We start from the raw sequence: 10,081 nt of genomic DNA on the forward strand, positions 1-10,081 counted from the left end.
CTCATCATGTTTTCTATTTCAAATAAACATGCCTTCTATGTTGTAAAACTATTAGTAGAAACCAAACCTTGGAATAAAAATAATGAAAAATATATTTATGGACACTTTTGATTTGTGCTGCATTCAAAGAACTGTTAAGTGTTAAAAAACATTTATCGGCTCACCACCAAGATTTAACTTCCAGAAAAATAAAAAGACCGTATGTAGATAATTGTCACAAACTGGAAGTGAAATTACAAAAGAGTAATACTATTTTCTGTCACCTTTAATGGATGTACAGAATTTTTAAAAAATTTGATACTTCAAGTCATTGTTTGCTTCATTACCAAAGCTATTTTATATAGACATGTATTAGACCTGGAGCACTGCGTATATATGCAGAGACCTCACTTCTGTCTTAGGTTCCCATTCTCGGAGCTCCAAGCTAATCACAAGACCTGCATAACTTAAGAGTTCTTATTCTAGAAAGTACTCCCTGCTTATGACATCAATTCCAGACTGCAGCTGGTGGCTATCTGTGCCAGGAGTTTCACAGCTTCGGGGAATACCTCCATATTATACACCTAACTAGTTAGCACCAATGAGGACTAATCTACACTTGGCAGCAAGGTGGGAAACCTCAAGACTTTCAAGGAATGCCAAATGCTATAGACAGTCTAGGCCTCATCAAACTCTACACCATCTGGCTCCAACTGGCTCTTTGTGCCAGGATGACTTGGCTGTGGGTTTTTGTGGGGCTTGGCTGTCCAACAGGGACTGAGTGACAGCTGCCAATGTGAAGGTGTCCCAAAATTGTACATAACCTATGCATAATTTATGCTACTGTTGCCACCACTGTTCCTAGGGCTGTTACACCTTAGGGTAAACTTCCAGTGTTTGCAGCAATCACCTTGCCATACAGCTTCTGCAGCATTCTAGTCTACAGCCTATGTGCAGAGGAATGAGCCCCTGACTGCTTCTATCCTGGCTGCAGCACCTCCCCTATCCAGGAACAAAAACAAAAATGGGAACACATTTGTTCCCACTCATCCAAACCATGCCTTTAGCCTTGGCTGGAGACATCACAGGAATGGTGCTGGAGATGGACAACTCTGACTTACAGCACATGCTGGTGTCTCCTGAATCTTTCAACTCCCAGATGCATAAAACTGGCAGTTCTACAGATTCATCATACAACAAAGAGGCTGACCAGAAAATGAACAAGGGAAATCTATCTCTCAGACAAAGAAAAACCAATTCAAAAGCCAAATACCTCTTATGAAATTCCCCTCCAGGTCTGAAGAGTTCTCAGCTTATCCTGTGCAACTCAATACCAAGAATCACTGACTGAAAATTTAACAGGTCATTTTTTAATCTAAAGGTCAATTATGAAGTGCCTAGACTTTTTCTTTTTTTTTTCTTTCTTGCTTTCTTATTTAGAATATTTCAATTAAAAATAATATATTCTCTGGCTTCTGCTATGGTCAAGACAGTGTTAAAATTTTTTTCTCTTGTGGGTTTTGATATTTTTCCTCAGAAATTTGTTTTATTTGATATACCCAAGTTTTAAGTTTCTCAATAAAGAAAAAAATCTCCATAAAAATTATCATTCTAGTTCTAAGAATATGCTTAAAGACCACTACTGGGAGAATGACCTCAGTTCCTCATACTATCCTCTCTTATAATACTTTCTACAATATATTTATTTCTCTGTGTCTAATCTAGTTTTTCCTTATCTTCAAAATTAGCACCTCTTTTTAGAGATGGCCTACTTTGCTCTATCCGTATAATGAGGTATGGAGGCTCATAGAGCCTGGCTGGCTGAGATTTGAGAAAAGAATGTCTGCAGCCTGGGAAATGGCTGGTTGAGAAGCAGCAAAGCAGACCAGGAAAACCAGGTCTTTGAAATGTCAAGGCTGAAAGTAGCCAGACCTTGCCTGTGAATCAACATGTTTTCCTACTCTGCAAATTCTTTAAGTAGAAAAACCACTCCCTTCTTGTGATGGATACACTGCCCTTCCCCCTTGACGTTCATCCCTCCTGCTTGCACATCGCTACTCTGATTGTACTGTTCCCTGATGATTTATGAGTATGCTTTGTTCCTGCTTTTGAAATCACACAATGAAAACTGGAGGAGAGCTTTGCTCGGTGACATCGCCACTTGAGCACTTGGCCCCCTTTGCTCTCTCCTTTCTGATTCAGCAGTCTGGAGTAATCTGCCAATCGCCATCCCAGGGTTTGCTGGTCAAACCCAGAAATGAGGTTATAAGGTTTTAATTCCAGAATCTCAATTTTTATTATGTTTCATTTTTCAAATAAGCCTAGACATTTTTCATACCATCCTGGTCTTGTCTCATACTGTACTTTCCTATATCTATGATTTTATTGATTCTTACTATGAAATATCCTTTTTTATTGCTACTATGCTTTCTTTTTTTATTGAAATATATATTATTTTATTCTGTCTTACTATTCCTTAAGATGATTTATTTTTACATGTGATTTATAATGGTTCTTACATTGAACATATTTTCAGTGAGTGTTATCCATGAAATACTATGTACCCTGGAATCTGAATATGTTTTTATAATACTATTTTAAGTTTTCTCTGAGGCTTATGGTTTTACTAATGCCAATTAGATTTTAATGTTGAATTTTTAGTTGTTTCCAACCATCTCATTGTAGGGCACCTTCACAATTGTTTCCCATGAAATCCCATGATTATGATACATTCTAGGTTATAATCGTCTTACAGTCCAGGAGACGTAGCCAATCTTCTTGTTGTTTCCTAGTATAAGAAACAAAGTTTTATGGTTTCTTGATCTCGAACAGTAGACAATTTCATGGCTCCTGGCTTCATTTATCTACCTTAATCAAGCTCCCTACAAGCAAAATACTATTTTCATTATATGCTTCCTGTGACAGGGCCTAAACTGTAACTTCTAGACATTAGGAGTTATATCAGGTTCCATTTCATTGATGATCTAAAGTTTGAGCCTATTCATCACTATGATGATAATATTCTCATTTACTTGTGTCACCCAAAGTTCAGTCTTTCTTAGTAGCATTTTCCTATTTTTAAAAATCCATTCCAGGGGCGCCTGGGTGGCTTAGTCGGTTAAGCGTCCGACTTTCGCTTGGGTCATGATCTCGCGGTTCGTGGGTTCGAGCCCCGCGTCGGGCTCTGTGCTGACTGCCAGCTCAGAGCCTGGAGCCTGTTTCAGAGTCTGTGACTCCCTCTCTCTCTGACCCTCCCCTGCTCATGCTGTCTCTATCTGTCTCCTAGAAATAAATAAAACATTAAAAAAAAAAAAAAAAAAGAAATGTTACCAAAGAAGAAAGCTCATTATTAGTCAATCAAAATTATTTTCAAAATATATTTAGATGCTGTGTTATTACAAGATTTATACTTTGTCTACAAACACAAAGAGGAAAACAATATTATAGCAAAGATTACCATATACTCACATTAACCAGATTTTCCCCCAAATTATATATACATCGTGATGGTTTAAAAATTATAATATTAAAATTTTAACGTCAGCAGAATGTGGACAACTCAATGAAATAATAAATCTGTTTTGTTATCCATGTTGGAGATTGTGTCTCCTGCTATTCCTTTACCTGTGATAACTTATTCTTCTCTTTCAGTGCTTATTACACATGAACATTTCCATTGATTAGGAATGGCTCACAACTCTTTGTCAATATTTGAGCACTGTTATACTTGATTCAAGGATCAAATACAAAGATATTCTAAAGGAAATAAGGTGGACACTGAGTAAATTCCTTAAAGGCAAACATAGGGCTAAAATCACAGATGGGTTGTGTTTTTATAATAAACATTGATTATTGATTCTCAGAATGCAGGTGTGTTTGTGCATAATATACCCCATACTTAAAGTTAATTTTGTGTTTCAGTGAAAAGTGAAATCACAGAAAATGATTTCTCTTTATTTCTGCATGCAAGTGATCTTTACAACTGAACTTTGTCCTTCAAAATATCCACAGAATTCTAAAGAATAAATAACCAGGTATATATTTATTTTCATGTTGGATTGGCTGATGAAATCCCTGATAAAGGACAGTATTATGAAAGAAAAAAAGAGCAAATGTAACAATTGTGTTAACAAAGATAATTTCATAATAGCTATTAATAGCTATTACTATTCAAAGCTATAAAGTAATAGTAGATATAACATGATTTGGTATAGGTTAGAAATACTGAATGTTTGAATAAAAAATAGTGAATATCTAAAAGTATTCTACCTTGCTGTCATTTACTCCACAGAACCTATTATTTTGTGATTAAAAGTTACATCTTCAAAAATACTTAAAATTGTAATTATATTCATATAGATGCTATAATTTGGAGCCCTAATACTGCCAGCTTTTCATTAGCTGCTACTATCTGTTACATCAAAATCATTCTTTTATATTTAAGACATAAGAACTTTTATAACACATAACTCCATGACACACAGTATTGAGGATAATTATTCATAGACTAGTATTTAGGAACAGTTACGTGGTTATCAGTAGAATCATTTGCTCATTCACATACAATGTCCCTGAAATGAATAGATCCCCAAAATAATAAGACTTTTAAAATGCAATTATACAGAGATTAACTGTCTAGTATGAATACAAATGTTATGGAGCCGATTCAAAAGCTTGAGATACTGACTAATTGTGTGGATATTTCATTTGAAAGCTGTGGTGCTTGAAGTACTTGGACATACTTTATTTCTCTAAATGAATATATTGGAAGCCAAAATTCTACCTATATTACATGAAACAGTTAGGCATTCATAAATTAACGACATATGGTTTAGATAACTACAAGCATATAGATTCAATAAATGAATGTTGCAAAAGTAAAAATATGGCAAAACAATTGCTCTCTAACAATAAGAAAATGCTATCAAATCAATATAAAAAGTCAGTTACAGTTCAAGATGGCAATGTAGGAAGACTCTGAATTTGAATTTAACTCCTCCATGGAACACACCAAATTACATATATTAATAGAACAATTCTCTTTGAAGAACTGAGGGATGATTGAATAGGTCCTGAAGAACCGAAGACAGAATAGTAAGAAAACAGCAAGAGGGATGGAGAGAAAACAGCAAGAGCAATGGTTTAAAGGAGTAACTAGTATATACAGCCTCAGCTCCAATCAGCCAGCAAAAGTTACCAAGCATTCATGGTCTGCACAGGGGACACCATACAGACCACTCCTTCAACTTTAGGAAAAGAACTCTTTCACCTAATCCATAGAAACAAACAGAAACAAACTTCTTGACAGGAAGTCAAGAAAAATGGGGAGGCAGAGGAATATGCTTCAAAAGAAAGAAAAGGAAAAAACTCAGAAAAAGAACTAAATGAAACAGAGATGATAAGCAATATGAATGATAAAGAACTTAAATTATGATAAAGATAGTCAATGGGTTTGGGAAAAGAATTAAAGAACTCAATGAGACCTTCAAGAAAGAGACAAAATAAAAAAATAATAATACAGCAATTGAAATTAAACACACACACACACACCACAGGGAATTAACAGTAGATTAGAGGACGCAGAAGAATATACAGTGATTGCAAATACAGGGTAGGGGAAAGAACACATACTGTACAGCAAAATGACAGAACAATTTTTAAAAATATAAGGATAGATTAAGAGATCTCTTGGACAACCTCAGGAGAAAAACTCATATTATAGGGGGAAAAGAAAAAAGTAGAGAAAGATATAGAAAATCATTTGAAGAAATAAAAGAAATTTTCCCAAACCTAGGGAGGGAAATAGACATCCAAGTCAAAGAAGAACAGAGACTTCCTACCAAGATGAACCCAAGAAGGTCATGCCATAGCACATAATAATGAAAAAGTTAAAGGTTAAAGATAAAAAGAGAATCTTAAAAGTAGCAAGAGAGAAACAAAATGATACCTACGAAGGAAAACCTATGAGGATATAAGCTAATTTTTCAGCCGTGAATTTGCAAGCTGAGGAAGTGGTATGGCATATTCATAGTACTGAAAGGAAAAATAAATAAATAAATAACTACAACCAAGACTACTCTACTCAACAAGTCTTTCATTCAGATTTGAAGGAGAAATAATGGGTTTCATATGAAAACAAAAGATAAAGGCATTTATCACCACTAGAACAGCCTTATCTGAAATATTAAAGGAACTTCCTTAAGTGGAAAAGAAATAGCCAACATTAGACATAAGAAAAATACGAATAAAAAATGTAAAATGTGACAACATGTGCATAAAATGTGAACAAAGGAGTAAATGGGAAGAGAAGAGGAATAAAGAAAAATAGAGATATTTGTCTTTTTCTTTTAAGAATGTGTTTAAACTTAAATGACCATCAAATTAATAAGGACTGGTATTTACTTGAGATGTTATATATGAACCTCATGGTAAACATAAACTCAAAGTCTATAATACATAAAAAATAAGTCAAAATACTACAGAGAATATAGGTATGGGGAATTAAAATACAACTCCTTTATTCATGAACCCAGTCAAAGACAGCCTTAAATTCAAAGCATCTAGTACCATAAACATAAATCTATTGCCTTCATATTTTGAAAATGAGCAACAGGGTGTACTGTTTATGTCAATACTCAGTCAAGGAAAATTCACAGTAAAGGAGAGTAATTTTTATAATCAATTATTATATTTCTTAATAAGAATTTAGCAGTATTCCGCATAATAGAATTGAGCAATGAAACAGCTAATAACTGGTTTGTATAAGTATGTTATGACCCACTTCTCAAGTAAGTAGGGGTGTGTGTGTGTATTCTATTAGACTGAATAAAACAGAAAATTCAGATGTCACCAATGAATCTTCAATATAAAACACATACAAACTTCATCCTTCCTTTAGGTTTCCTTCCAAAGGGATAAATGGACATGTAGTTTACTTTCAGGAGGACAAAGGAACTTGAAACTCTGTTTAATTTAGTAATGCAGTTCTCTTTCCTGCCTCTCTGTCCCACTTCCTCTCTTCTTCCTTCCTTCCCTTCCTTCCTTTGTTTCCTTCCCTCCTTCTTCCCTTCTTTCTTGGACCAGGTGTTTACCAAGTTTTTACCATTTACTAATTATTACACTGTACAAAAAATAAAGTCTGTCCTTAAAGTACTTCTTATTCTATACTATGAGGTTTTTAGCTGAAATAACAATAAGACAACTATTATTTTCTAAAATATTTCATGAGTTTCAAAATAATACTATCAAATTTTAACTTTGATTTTGTTAAAGTAAAACAGATTAAATAATAGGGACAGATTTTGAATACTTTATTTTTATTTTTATTTTTTATTTTTTTATTTTTTTATTTTTACAAATAGTTTATTGTCAAATTAGTTTCCACATAACACCCAGTGCTCATCCCCACAAGTGTCCTTCTCCATGCCCATCCCTTCTCCTCCCCACATCCATCAGTCCTCAGTTTTTGTCAGCATTCAAGAGTCTCTCATGGTTTGCCTCTCTCCCTTTCCCCCACCATTTCCCCCCTTCTTCTCCCCCTTGTTCCTCCGTCAAGTTCCTCCTAATCCTCCTATACGTGCAAACATATGATATTTGTCCTTCTCTGCCTGACTTATTTCGCTCAGCATAACACCCTCAAGGTCCATCCATGTTGCTACACATGGCCAGATTTCATTGTTTCTCATTGCCATGTAGTATTCCATGGTATAGATAAACCACATCTTCTTGATCCATTCATCTGTTGATGGACACTTAGGCTCTTTCCATGTTTTAGCTATTGTGGAGAGTGCTGCTATGAACATTGGGGTACATGTGCTCCTATGCCTCAGCATTTCTGTATCCCTTGGGTAAATTCCTAGCAGTGCTATTGCTGGGTCATAAGGGAGTTCTATTGTTAGTTTCCTGAGGAACCTCCACACTGTTTTCCAGAGGGGCTGTACCAGTTTACATTCCCACCAACAGTGTAGGAGGGTGCCCGTTTCTCCACATCCTCGCCAGCATCTAGAGTTCTCTGATTTGCTCATTTTAGCCACTCTGACTGGCGTGAGGTGGTATCTCAGTGTGGTTTTGATTTGTATTTCCCTGATGAGGAGGGATGCTGAGCATCGTTTCATGTGTCTGTTGGCCATCTGGATGTCCTCTTTGGAGAAGTGTCTGTTCATGTCTTCTGCCCATTTCTTCACTGGGTTGTTTGTTTTTCGGGCGTGTAGTTTGGTGAGTTCCTTATAGATTCTGGATATTAACCCTTTATCTGATATGTCATTTGCAACTATCTTTTCCCATTCCGTTGGTTGCCTATTAATTTTCTGGGTTGTTTCCTTGGCTGTGCAGAAGCTTTTAATCTTGATGAGGTCCCAACAGTTTATTTTTGCTCTTGATTCCCTTGCTTTTGGGGATGTGTCAAGTAAGAAGTTGCTGCGGTGGAGGTCAAGGAGGTTGTTTCCTGCTTTCTCCTCTAGGGTGTTGATAGTTTCCTGTCTCACGTTCAGGTCCTTTATCCATTTTGAGTTGATTTTTGTGCATGGTGTGAGAAAATGATCTAGTTTCATTCTTCTGCATGTTGCTGTCCAGTTCTCCCAACACCATCTGTTAAAAAGGCTGTCTTTTTTCCATTGGATATTCTTTCCTGCTTTGTCAAAGATCAGTTGGCTGTATACTTTTGGGTCCACTTCTGAGTTCTCAATTCTGTTCCATTGGTCTATGTGTCTGTTTTTGTGCCAATACCATACTGTCTTGAGGATGACAGCTTTGTAGTAGAGGCTGAAGTCTGGGATGGTGATACCTCCCGTTTTGGTTTTATTTTTCAGTATTACTTTGGCTATTCGGGGTCTTTTGTGGTTCCATACAAATTTTTGGATAGTTTGTTCTAGTTTTGAGAAGTATGCTGGTGCAATTTTGATTGGAATTGCATTGAATGTGTAGAGTGCTTTAGGTAGTAATGCCATTTTAACTATATTTATTCTTCCTATCCATGAGCATGGAATGTTTTTCCATTTCTTTGTGTCTTCTTCAATTTCCTTCATAAGTTTCCTATAGTTTTCATCATACAGATCTCTTGTATCCTTGGTTAGGTTTATTCCGAGGTATTTTATGGTTTTTTGTGCAATTGTGAATGGGATCAGTTTCTTGATTTTTCTTTCTGTTGCTTCATTGTTGGTGTATAAAAATGCAACCGATTTCTGTACGTTGATTTTGTACCCTGCAACTTGGCTGAATTCTTGGATCAGTTCTAGTAGGCTTCTGGTGGAGTCTGTCGGGTTTTCGATGTAGAGTATCATAGATTTTTGAATACTTCTACCTGGACTTAATTATGTGAAAGACTCTAAAGGTCTGTGTTTAAAAAAAGAGCTAACTAAATTATAATTGTTAAATTGCCATATATCTTCAGGTTTCTATCATTATGATAAACAGTAATAAAATTAGATGTATTCATGAAAGTTTAGTCAGTTTTCCAAAAATATTTGCCTTGAAAATATATGTATTTTAAGACTATTTAATGGCTATTTAAAATTTTCATATAAATAATATATTTATAATATTAATTTTATATTTATATATTTTAATAATTTTATATTAATAGCATATTAATTTAAATAAAGCCTAATGAATGTATTTCAGAATCAAACACAAATATATATATTATATATTTATATATATATTATAAATAATGTTATATTAGAAAAATATTAGTTGCAGATCATGCTGTATACACTTTATTCCATTATAAAAAGAAATCAAATAATATCAGAGACTACTTCTAGGAGCAATTCAGGTTAGTAACATAAGAAAGACTACAAACTAAATCAGATTCTGTTGTACACGAATAACCTGAGCAGGATTATGGAATGAAAATAAATACATAAATGCTATGATAAGTATAAAAAGTTGCCTTGTGTAAATAAATCTCTTTGATATTACAATCAACGGTGAAATAAATCATGGGTGTTTTCTATAGCAGCAACTCTGCCTGAGTACTAAAGCTTTTTTTTGGTTTAGTTTAGTTTTGTTTGCTGGTTTGTATGTCTGTTTATTGATTAAAAATATCAATTTGTAGCAAAATAGTAGAGTGACTGCTATAAATGGTTTTATACTTCTCTCAATT

The 10,081-nt window shown here is 34.7% G+C and overlaps 1 pseudogene; it reads left to right on the plus strand.

Annotated features, from left to right (window-relative positions):
- Positions 1–491: 491 nt before the first annotated feature.
- Positions 492–1,261, plus strand: LOC120220670 (annotated as a pseudogene).
- Positions 1,262–10,081: the final 8,820 nt, after the last annotated feature.

This window comes from Hyaena hyaena, unplaced genomic scaffold (assembly GCF_003009895.1).
Source record: "Hyaena hyaena isolate Hyena2069 unplaced genomic scaffold, ASM300989v1 scaffold_717, whole genome shotgun sequence".
NCBI lineage: Eukaryota > Metazoa > Chordata > Mammalia > Carnivora > Hyaenidae > Hyaena > Hyaena hyaena.